Raw genomic sequence first — 13,130 nt, forward strand, 5'->3', positions numbered from 1 at the left:
ACACGGCCGCTGCTACATCATCTGTGATGACAGCTCGGACATGCCAATCTAGGTTTTCCTTTTTCCCATTTGCAAATAATTGTGACATCCATTTACAAATATCAGGAGTACCATTCCGTGATGATATTACCCATGCCACTGGAATCCCATTGTGATGATCATCAAAAGCCATTATGGTGTACAGTTGATACTGCATTACAATAAGAAAACAAGATTATAAGCATATAAGATGACAACATTGAAATAAAACAGGAAAAATGAAGTTTTGGTAAATATGTTTACCCCATATTTCTTAGTGCTAAAAGTGGAGTCCATTGATAACATGTTGTGTGAGTATTTCACCATCATTGAAAGCATCCACTTAGTTTGTATGCCTATAATGAAAGCGATGTTTTTAACATCTTATTGTTGGTAGAAGAAAAATCTCTCTGGGCACTCACTAACCCAACAATCCACACTAATTGGATCACTTTCATGCTTCACATACTTTAGCCTCTTGATATTATTGTACATGTTTGACACATCCTTTCTTGTCATGAAAGAATCTCGAGGTGCCCCTTTGAACAACTCACCATATCCATACCTTAAATCAGAGATAAATTTTTCTCAGATCATCGTAGCATTAAAACCATCACGAACCAAATCTTCAACAATAGTTCGTATATGCTCTATTAAATGTGGCGCAAAATTGAATTTCTTGAGCATGTAATTTGCCTCATTTCCATGACAAACCACATTTTTGTCATCAATATGTCTGCATGTTGTATATATTAGAACGGCATCATTTGGTCTAAGAGCAAGTCGTCGCATAATAAAGTGACACTAACAACCAACTTTGATGCTGTGACGTGGAAGACGTTTCTTAGTTGTGGATCTAGGTTCAGCTACATTGTTGGATTGTACATGATTTGGACCATAGGCACACCAATATCTGTGATCAAGAATTTACCAAAAATTAAATTAAATATTTATGCATGTTTGACATAGTGAACTTAAATCAAAATTTTATATATATATATATATATATATATATATAGAGAGAGAGAGAGAGAGAGAGAGACTCACACAACATATTCTAGATATGTTGAAGAATTTGTCCTCTTGATATCCTTCACATCTTTAATTCGTCGAGTTTTAGCAACAAATTGAGTAGGTGCACTTTCCCTCATTTGCTCTCCACTTATAAAATCTTGAAGTCGACAATATGGAATAATCGCGACTTGGTCTCCTGCTACTTCTGTCCATGTCAAATCTTCCGCTGAAAACTCTATCATTCCTTCTGGGTCCTCAACCTCCAACTCATTGATCAAGTCCCACTTCTTCATTCTTCAAATCCCTATACAAATGAGGGAACACGAATATTGACTAAACATATGAGCAACAGTTCATACTATAAATATTGAACACCACTTGAAATGCAATTTTTTTGTAGTGTACAATTTACACTCAAGACCCCACCAGATATAAACACATTTAGAGCATAATTCCCTGTCTCCCCTTCAATATTTCCTACCCATGCACAAAACAGTATTATAGACTTTCAAATGCTTCATCTTGGTATAATCAATACATTGCTGAAAGAAACATAATAACATGCAAAATCTGTTGCAAAGAAAATCCAACAACTCCTTGATAAATATGGATCATGACATGGGTTTATATTCTGAAGACCCAACCCTATTACTGAAACCTCTGTCTATGTATCTCAATTTAAAACAGAACCCTCAATCTCTTGGCTCCAAGTCGTCTGCAAAGATTCCCCACCTCATTATTCTTTATCCAAATCCCTGAAACAAGAACTTCTTGCACAGAAAGAAGCTACTTAGTAGATGTTGCACAAGCACTTTTCAGAGTTTTGAGTTTTACCAACACAACTGTTTGAACCCAATGAGTAGCTGGCTGCATTCGCTAAAGTCCTATGAAAATGGGAAATGTTTTTGTTCCCAAACCCATATCTACTACCTTTTGAAGTGTATTGCTTATGAAAGTGGCAAAATAGCCCTAACTCCACATTATTAGTATGAAAAGTTAGTGTTGCTATAAGATGATGTTATAATGTCTGATTTCACAATGGTTTTGACTGATTGCCATTTATCCCGCAATTCTTGCAGTTCCATACCAAAGGAAAAAACAATTGGCTCCTGCAACATCTCCAGTTGTGGATATAATGAAAGGTATCCCTACCTTGTGTTCAGAAATTATTGTTCGAAAATGCCATTTTAAAATATTCTTCTAGGCAGACATGACAAGGTTGTCTAGACTGAAATATTATTGTAATGATGCATCATTTATTATATGTTGTGTTAGTAGAGATGATCAGAGCATCTCAGGAGTATTGAGAAGAAAACACTAAGATAAACATAGCCATGGGTATGAGTAGAAGAAATGTAAAGGCTGACTTACAGTTGCCTCCTGGATTTAGATTATTTCCCACATATGAAGAGTTGTTTGTTTATTACTTGTGCAAGAAGGCAGCCTCTCAGATGATCCTTGTTCCTATAATAGCAAAAGTGGATCTCTACAAATATGATCCATGGCAACTTCCAGGTATATTTTTCAGTTCTCCCCTCTAATCCTTGTACCCATATTTCTAAACAGATTATAGGTGGTGTGATCAGAGATGGATTTCAGGACTTAACGAAGAGCCTGCTTTTTTCTTTTTTCTGTTTACAGAGAAGGCCCTGTTTGGAGAGAAGGAATGTTATTTTTTCACTCCAGGGATAGGAAGTACCGGAATGGATCAAGGCCCAATAAGGCTGCTGGTTCTAGATACTGGAAAGCTACAGGTGCTGATAAGCCCATTACTGCTAAAGGTGGAAAGAAGTGAGTGGGCATCAAGAAGGCTCTTGTTTTCTATGCTCGAAAAGCACCCAAAGGCACAAAGACAAATTGGATCATGCACGAATACCGTCTTGCTGAAGTTAGCAGACCTACAAGGAAGAAAGGCAGCTTAAGAGTAAGTTCTTTTGTCCTCTTTGTAAGGTCTTGAGTCGGTAGTTTTGGAAATACAGTTCACTCGCTCAATTTGGCTTCTAGTTGTTCCATGCTTCCCCCCTTCTGTTTCTTCCCTTGTTTGCTCATATGGGCATTAGCAATAAGGATATTGGTGCTGAATGCTTGATTCCTCAATTACAGATATTGGTTCTGTATTGGATTGGAATAGAAATAAAAGACAGGGGACTTAAATGATTGATTACTCAATTGAAGCTATTGTCAGTGGAATGTTTGGATTTGCATTTTTTATGGGATGAATTATTGTATTTTTTTCTATTAGTTCTCTGAGTCCCAAAGGCTGGGAATTGTTTTCCCTTGTTTTGGATTTGGCCATTTGAAAATAGTTAGAGAATGAAATATAAGTTAGGGACTGGATTCTATATTTTCTTGTATGCTCTGTCATTTATTTTCTTGTCTTGTCGATCCCTGGTTAAATATTTTTTATAAGAGTCTGCCTGTACAGCTCATCCGGCTATATTTATTTTCAAACCATATTCTGAATCTCTCGTTTTAGCTTCAAAATCATGTACAGCTATTCTTTGGAGACAACCTTTGACATAAAACAGGATTGGATGCCACAAATATTCAGTCTATCTTAGGTCCTATGCTATTTTTAGCAAAAGGCCCACCTCTTTTTTAATCAGAAGTTCCACTCTTTTTGTCCGAACTACTTTTTGAATGGTTGTAACAATATAATATTTTTAATGTAATAAGGCTGGAATTGAAGGAAAGGAAAGTTTAAGGACAGGAGCTTGCCATGTACTTTAGCATCTTTGTTGAATGAAAGGAAATTCAATCGGTTTGTCCCACTTTGTTATACAACTTTAATCAGTTTGTTCCACTTTGTTATGCTCAGATGAAGTCCAAAACAAGGAAAATTTTAAGAACCCCCCTAAATTTATAAGTATAATAAATGGGCGAATCTCCATGGTATATAGGAAAAATAGAAGGTGATTTTATCAATAATATAATACGTATATATAATTTTTTGGCGAATCTCTCACTAGGCATGTCGAATATTTTACTTAATTATAAAATCTTGTAAGATCTTGGTATTACCATCTGTTATCACAAACCTGGAGCTTAAAAATTACTATTAGTAATTTATAAAAATTAATAAAATTAATAGTTGATTTTTATTTTAACCAAGCTAAAATGTTTAACATACATTAAATTACAACATCCAATTTTAGGATCAAACATTTTTTCACTCTATGCTAGTTTGCATATCACGATATTTGATATCTCTCGAGTAAAGATGGATCTATGCTAGTTTAATTCCCCATTTACATAGGCTACATTCCAGGCGAATACCATGGGTCAATACCATGTGCCATTTTGGTGAATACCATGGGTCAATACCATGTGCCAATTTTATTTTTATTAATACTAATATTAGGGTTAATAATGTTCTTTTGCATGGTATTAATAACAATCTAGTCCATGGTATTTGTCCCATAGTATTTTGCCCATAGGTTTCACCTAAATACAACGCATTTTTTGAGTGTTCATAAATATAAGCTGACTTATGGAGTAAATATAAAAAAATGTTTTATTTGTTTCTCGTTTATTTATATTTTTATTAATTTACCATACCTCTTTTACAAATATGGTATTTGGCCCATGGGATTCACTTAATAAAACCTCTTTCTTGAGCCTTCATAAATAGAACAAAGGTTATGGACTAAATATAAAAAGAGATTTTATTTATTTACCATATGTCTAGTTTATTTATATTTTTATTTATTTACCATACCTTTTGAGTAAATATAAAAATACGTTTTATTTACTTACCATACCTCCACTTTACTTATATTTTTATTTGTTTACACCCTTGCATGTATATAAGGTGACTTATGGAGTAAATAGAAAAAATGTTCTATTTATTTACCATACTTCTCATTTATTTATATTTTTATTAATTTACCATGCCTCTTTTATAAATATGGCATTTGGCCCATAGGATTCACTTAAATAAAACCTATTTTGAAAATGGGCGGGTGGATTCACTTAAATAAAACTTATTCTTGCAAATGGGCGAATGGAAGGTTGTAACTCCTAATTTCAAGGACTAAATTTACCTTTTTTACCATCTCCCTTAAAATAAGGTGGACTATTTGAGGTGATTTGTAAAAATGTACTATGATACAAAATATTCGCCCACTAAAAATTTAAAACCCCTTAATTTCGCCAAAGGACGAACATTCGCCCCTAAAATTTTCTATGGGACTCCAAAACAATTACTAGATTTAGAATTTTTTTTAGAATATTAAATTGCCTCACTTAAGAAAATATATCTAAAACATTGTTGGCATACCTTTCATTTTAAGGGTTTCATACCCTAATCCATTTATTATCTCGCTGGGTAATGACTTTAAAATTAAGTTATTATTATTGTTTATATAAATCTCAGTATAAATCATCTGCTCTGTATGCACACAGATCGAAATCTTTGGTGAATTCTCTGTATGCACACAAATCGAAATCTTTGGTGAATTTTGTAGGGTTTCGTTACCTGTGACTTAGCTAGATTCTCGTTTTTGTTCTAGGCTGGAGAAATGTGTAATGCTCTGCATTCTATGTATCCAACTTGGGGCGCAAGAATAAAGATTTTTGGAATTTCTGCGATATGTTGTTTTTTGTTAATGGGACAACAAAGCTCTACATCTAAGTATAATTTCTATAGTTGAAGGCTTTTACTGAACCTTGCCCGTGGGTTTAAGGTTAAGGGCTCGATTTGTGTTCTCCATGCCTTATTTAAAGGCCTTTACTGGACCTTGCCCAAGGAGTGTAGTTGTTCGTTTGTGCTTTCTTCGTCAAATAAATATAAGTTTTGAGGTTTAAACCTTTTAGTGTACGTTTCACATGGCTTAATTTGTCCTCATTTTGCACTAGAATTTAAATATAAACCCCTCGTATGAGTTCTCTAGTAATATGTTGAAAACAAATTTGGAATTCAAATCTAAACCCTCTGGTATGAAATCTCCAGTAATATTTTGAAAAATAAGATTGTACCGGGGTTCCACCTTGCCTATGTCTTCTTCTGGTCCCTGTTGTCTGTATCTTAATCTATTAACGTGCCAAATTCCCAACCGATTGCAGAGGCAAAAGGCAGCTCGATCACTTGTAATCTATGTTGAAGAGGAATCAGTAAATGATCGCCCAAAAGCACTTGCCCTTCTTGCAGCTCTGTTTGTTATTGGGGCAGGAAGGAGGGGAAGGACTGGTCAGGCTCTTTTTTTCATTGCTTACAACTATTTATGACCAAAGTTACTGAAACCAAGAGTGTAGGTTCAAAGTTTCACCATAAGCTTAATACATAATACTTATGAACAAACTAACTCTGCCCCTTTCTCTGCAATACTACTAATCAATTCAGTAGTGCCTCCAATATCTCAAATAAGTTCAATATTGTTAAAATGGTAAGGCAGATACAACCATTTATATGCTGAGTCTTATTTTGTGAATGTATCCATCGACCATCGACCAATGACCTCCAACGTAAAGTGATGTTCAACAGTCATTATTGCTAACATAGATAATAATCACAGTTATATATGCAACTAAAGGAAAATATTAACGTGTAAGTGCATCTGATTGTTATTAACAGGTATTTTTAATTTACTAACAAGTATTTTAATTTACCAGGAGACCAGGATTGCCTGCAAGGGGGAAGCAACTGTGAGCTATTGTAAAGGCCGTGTTTCGTCCAGATGGGTTGCAGAGGCAAAGCAGGTTCAAACACGAGTGCGAATAGCAAAAATGGTCTTTTGGCACGAGGAGAGGTTTGAAAATGGGTCCGATGCACGCTGGAGCCTGGTGGGTCCCGCATTCTCGGAAACGGAGAGCTGGCTGCAAATTAACGATGCATGGAGGATGGATGCGCCCATAACCCCCTCGACATCCATGGTAGCGCTAACTTCCATACGGGCATTTAATGCCGTATGGTAGGCTGGTTAGCTCTGGTCGTTACCCAACAAATAGGACGCAAACATTACCATCTTTGAAAATAGTTTGACTCGAAACGAAAATCCTTACCAAAATGCTTACCATACTGGTTCGGTCCTTGCCTAGGACCGAACCAATAAGTTAGCTCGGTTTCACGTCAAGATTGAGAAAGAGATCGTCCAGTTTTTCATAATTTTTATCCAATAATTTTTTTTAAATGCAACTTATTCTGTCAATAAAAGGGATACTTCCTTCGATTGATTCATATGCAATGTGATTCATTAGCTTCAAGGGTTGAATACATTGTGCGAAGGATTGCCTACAAGACTATGGATTGTTGCGTGGTGGATATTGTAAGGTATGGAATAAATCTCACTCTTTATAAACCATTTTTTTTTTTAGCAGTTTGCCTTCCTAGACAAGGCTGTTGCCTCTAGTTGCTCTAATGGATGGAAGGCTAAAATCAATTCATGGTTCCTGTGCGTGGTAGCCTAGTTCACTAAATGAATTGAAAAATTGAATATGACATTGTTCACTGACATTACATTAGGGAAACAATTTACAAATCTCTATCACTCAAATAACAAAATTTCAGCACTTATTTCTACAGATCCAGGAAGCTAGCAATTCTCACATATTTGGAACTCTATTTCAACTGCTTGGACGTTGAAAAGACAAAGTCATCTAATTTAGGTGATCTACTAGTTTACTATTAAAAATAGAAGAGACACTTCAATTAGTGTTTGATATATAACCAACATATATAGTTCACCCTAATTTTTTTGGAGTTCCAAGAGACAGTTGCGCTGTTTGTTGTTCAATCGGTTTTCTGGAGATCCACTGCGCCAACTTCCTTAGATTTGGACGATGCTTTCTACTTTGGCGAGTAATTAAACTATATAATCTCCGTAACCATGAATCCTGTGAGCTACGTATAACTAAGAAAGCTTCCGGATCTTGCTAGGTGTTTGACCGCTAACCGCTCACTCACATTTATGCAAATTCTACCTTTCTTTTTATAAAGAACCTTCCACAGAAAGCTCTGGGCATAAAATGAGAAACTAACTTGGCCTTTACTTGATCAATCGCTGGAACTCAAACTAGATCTGGACCGGAACTAGAAAGAAATGCGGAAGACACTGAATCTTTCGAACGAATGGTGTGTATGGCTACTGCCTTTACCTATGGCTTTGGTTCGTCGGGGTAACTAAACACAAATTCTTTCGGCTTGTTATGCTCTTGCAAGATATGGTGCCTCCCGATAATTAAACTTGCATTCAAGGTTCCACTGAATCGCGTTTCCTTGTCTGGGCTATTGGTGGGTTTGAGCAGGGTTTGAATGGAGTGTACGATGCCGCCAAAGCATGCAAAAGTGCCGCATCTCATGGCATTCATGGAAGAAGATCGAAGGTCGTTGACGAAAAGAGGTGGGGTTGCCAGAAAAGGTTGACAGCGATGATTTGGCCCTTACATAGATACATAGATTGGTCCACCACTACCCATAAGCCGGTCGGCCAGTCGTGGCCTCCTTTTCGTTCCAAGGCAAGGCAACTATCCACACAATGGCTGATTTATATACAATAACTTTACATAGTTCGCAGAAATCATGGTTCTTCATAGGTTTCACATGGGCATGTCGGTTCGACAAAAGGTTCAGTCCACTAAAAATATGACGACCATTCATTGTCTTCTTACAAAATATTCACGAGGCAATTACTCACACAATGGGTGACTTATATACACTAATATTACATAGTTTGCAGAAATAATGGTTATTCATACATGGCTGACTCATACATGGCTGACTTATATACAATAATATTACGTAGTTTGCAGAAATAATGGTTCTCCATAGGTTTCACACAATGGCTGACTTATATACACTAATATTACATAGTTTGCAGAAATAATGGTTCTTCATAGGTTTCACAAGACCATGTTGGTTCTACAAAAGGTTCAATCGACCATTATTTTTCAAACTCCCCAACAGTTAAAATTATGACTACCATTCATTCATCGTCTACTGTCTAAATATCAACCTGAAAACGAAAACGTAAGCACGTGCAGAGCGGTATAGACACATACCGTTGTTTTTCTTTTCAATTCTACCCATTCCATTAGTAGCTCTGTACTACTGTTTCCAATATTTTTGCCTCCACTAACTGTACAACGATAATAAATATTTATTAGACAAAAGGCCAAGAGAACAGCTAATTGTTTTACAAGAAAACACCAGAGGTGTCTTACCTGAATGGCAGAAGTCCCTGGTACAACCCGCCATGGCGCCATGGATTCCAGAAATGGAACGGTGAAGAGTTTTTACTCTCTGAAAAGCTGCAGTGATTCAAATGATAAAACAGGAGTGAAATGAAAAGACAGCGATAAAATAGAGTGAAATGAAAAGGCAGTGTTAGAGATAAAGATATAGTGGGGTGTCACCCATTTTATCAGTCACACACTGAAAACTTGCAGGCGTGCCTTTCACGCCACTGCCTTGTCGCACAGTCGATGTCCTTCAAACAGGCGACGTCATGGGTATGGCTTCAGCTAGTGACCGCCAACTATTATTCCGCCCCAAAAGATTTTAATAATATATCAAACAGAATTCCTGATCATGAAGCTTCATTGCTCATCATTACCTAACTTTTTTGTTTAAGATATCATTGCCTACATATTAATTGAAAATTATTTAAAAAATCTCAAAACCTTAAAAAGTCGATTGCAGTCTTTTCTAAATATTCAAATCTGAAATTTTATGTTCTGACATGCAAATGGTTAGATTTTATGGTCTGACATGAATATTATTGTGAAACTGCAACGGCGTCCTCTAAATTTGAAAAAGTTATTGAATTTCCCAATGATCGTATACAACTTGCTGTGGAATTTTATTGTCAAGGGTAGGTACTATAGATAATTAAAAATATAATTTTTTATAAAATTATATTATAAATAATAAAAATATAATTTTATTGTAAAGTATATTTTTAAATTAATAAAATAAAAATCAAATAATTTAATTTGGTGGATATATAAATTTTTTATTATCTAGTTAATTCGACTCAATTCTATTGTAAAAAAAAGTGTTGGAAAAGGAGTTGTTTTTAATGCGATTTTTTTCGATTTTCAAGTGTCAAAATCTGGAAGAAACAATTAAGGTGAAATTTTGATTTATGTTATTTAAATTAGTTTTTTTTATGGTATATATGAATTCAACACCTTGAAAAACACTTAGGGCACTTGGATTGTGGAGGGTTATCCATCAAACTGGTGATTTCAATGAACCCCTGCAGGATTTTAGAGAAATTAGACTGAAAAACCCACAGAAAAGCTTTCGACACTTGGATTGTGGAAGATTACCCATCAAACTGGTGATTTCAATAAACCCCTGCAAGATTTTAGAGAAATTAGACTTGGAAAATCCACCAAAAAAACTTTCAAAAAATTACACTAAAAACACCTCCACTTAAAAATGCTAAAAAAACATGAGAAAAAATAATATGCATTTTTTTTCTCTCCCCTCAAAATGGAAATAGAAAAGCGTGAATGTGAGAACTTCAAAATTTATTGAAAACCTAGAAATATTTATTGCGAAAAGCATTATCTCATAAATTACTTTTGACCATAGTACAATTTTATTCGAACACAATAATCTCAGAACATTAAATCCCATCAAAATTAAAAACACAGCGAGACCCCGAGATCATGTGAAACGCGAAACGCAAAAAAACAAACATAGACACAAACAAGAGGCCATACATGAAGATCAATGACAATTGATTTTGCCGGATATCGGAAATCTCCACTGGTGGAAACCTGACAATCGACTGTGTGAAAATCCGCCTTCCTTGTCTTTATGCGTCATTGCAGTAGGTCTTTGCAGATTATAAGTGTTTGTTGCGCAGACAATTATTTTAGACTGCAGTTCTAGAGAAAATCAATCCATCGTTCGTATTTGATTTGTAGGTAGGATTTTATATTTGTGGTCAAACTCAGCGCGTGTGAACCCACCAAAAAGTGAAAGAACACAGATGAGAGGCCATACACGAAGGCAACCAATATTATAGATTATGAGCGTTATACATATCCATGACTTTTAATGCAGATATTGGACAGTCCCATCCACATCACACAACCGTGGATTAGACATTCACTTAACGTATTCCATGACTCTAGTTTTGGCAAATTCCACTCTTCCATTGTAGAAACTCTTGGGGTTGAAACATAAGGAAGCTCAATTCTTTTTCTTCTACCTTTAGATGTGGGTACAGAAATAAAATAACCAGCTTTACTTCCTTTCAACCTGGCTGACCCATGAGGTTCTACTGCAGCTAAAAAGACATTCCCTAATATACAATCAACAGGGATGTCTGCTAATGCATATATTGGACAGTCCTACCACATCACACAACTGTGGAATAGACATTCACTTAATGCATTCAATGTCCTCATCGGTCTCTGAAAATTCCTGCTCTACGTTTAAATTAGAGATTTAGCGAATCTTTTCGGCAGCTTTGGCATTTAATTGGAAGCAGGGGTTTTGACTGTTTCCCTCCCAGGGAAGAATTTTTTTAAGACGGTTTTACTTTTAAATTACGTATTACATGACTTTTAAAATTTATGTACAAGTTTTATTTAATTTTTGCAAATTGTATTCATAATTGTTGTAAAATTTTCATTTTAAGTTATAAGAGTCCACTTAAGTCTTATTACTATTTTTTTTTTAAATTTGTTTATGAATAATTTTATTATTATTATTATTTTTTTTTTCAGACGGTTGAAATGTTCAACTTTTTTAAGATAAAAAATAATAAAAGATAGATGGAAAATATGTATCTAAATGTTTGTAATTTTTTTATTTTTTAAAAGTAACAAAAAAATAATGTTCGAAGACGTATATATATTCATAATTACTTTCCCTTGTATATATAATGAATATATTTGAACCTCCTAAAATAATGAATATATAATCAAATTAAGAAATTGTTTACATGAATTATATATTAAATATATTCGAACCTCCTAAGATAATGAATATATAATCAAATTAAGAAATTGTTTACATGAATTAAATAATGAGGGGAGGTTAATTCCTCGGAAGAAGCTTTATATTAACCAAGAGTCCATAATGAATATATAATCAAATTAAGAAATTGTTTACATGAATTAAATAATGAGAGTAGGTTAATCCCTCGGAAGAAGCTTTATATTAACCAAGAGTCCATATTTACAACATGAGTATTTACAATAGTTGCGTTTGTAGACGACAACGCATCACCTAGGTGGGGAAGCTAATAACTTACCGTCCCAACCGGGGAAGCTAATAACTTACCGTCCCAACCACGCGGGATATCGCCCAAGTATTTTATATTAAATATATTTGAACCTCTTAAAATAATGAATATATAATCAAATTAAGAAATTGTTTACATGAATTATACACTATTTATAAACCTAAAAAAAAATACAAAAATAAAATCCAAAACAAAGTAAACTCTCAAAAAACAAATTATCTAGCATTAAAACTGAACAAAGCTAAACTTAAAATTTAAGGAAAATAAAACACACATTGGAAAAACTCATAATGATAGCCAACAAAATGGTTATAATTTTTCTGGTTGTAAACTTTGACAAGGGGTATTGAAGCCTATGATGCTTGCTTCCAAAGTATGAGATGACTAGCGTGACAAGAGATATCGTAACGTATGACGCTTGCACTCGAAATATGAGATGATTAGCTTAAAAATTCCAATTTCGGTGCGGTATGATTTGAAGGTAAAATATGAGATGATTTATGATTTGAAGGTAAAATATGAGATGATTAGTTTAAAGCTTCCAATGTGGTATGATTTGAAGGTCAAGTTTTCTGTGAATAATCAAACATTCAGGCATAAAAAAGTCTGACATTTCTAGTCTCTTACTATACGAAGTCTTCTCTATAATTAGAAAATCATGTTTTCTACAAATTTATTGTAAAAAGTGAAATGCTCTTCAAACTCAACCTCACGAAGTCAAACATTCAGGGATAAAAAAGGCTCACATTTCTAGTTCTCTTACTATATGAAGTCTTCTCTATAATTAGAAAATCATGTTTTCTACAAATTCATTGTAAAAAATGAAATGTTCTTCAAACTCAACCTTAGGAAGAAGTCTGAAGTGCTTGATTAAAGAAAATAAAGAAAGACAAGGTA

The 13,130-nt window shown here is 34.5% G+C and overlaps 1 long non-coding RNA gene across 3 annotated transcripts in view; it reads right to left on the reverse strand.

Annotated features, from left to right (window-relative positions):
* Positions 1 to 9,339, reverse strand: part of LOC149253260 (uncharacterized) — a 32,795-nt gene extending 23,456 nt beyond the window's left edge. For 2 of the 3 annotated variants that reach the window (XR_016266171.1, XR_016266172.1), the window contains exons 1-2: positions 9,190 to 9,339; positions 9,028 to 9,104 (exon numbers count right to left, since the gene is read on the reverse strand). This is a non-coding gene — a long non-coding RNA (uncharacterized LOC149253260). Of the gene's footprint in view, positions 1 to 1,071; positions 1,337 to 9,027; positions 9,105 to 9,189 lie in introns of those variants that run through there. The other variant, XR_016266173.1, reaches the window with a different exon arrangement.
* Between the last annotated feature and the right edge of the window lie 3,791 nt (positions 9,340 to 13,130).

This window comes from Pinus tabuliformis, chromosome 7 (genome assembly GCF_031772625.1).
Source record: "Pinus tabuliformis cultivar Carrire ecotype Pingquan chromosome 7, CPIR1, whole genome shotgun sequence".
Classification (NCBI taxonomy): domain Eukaryota; kingdom Viridiplantae; phylum Streptophyta; class Pinopsida; order Pinales; family Pinaceae; genus Pinus; species Pinus tabuliformis.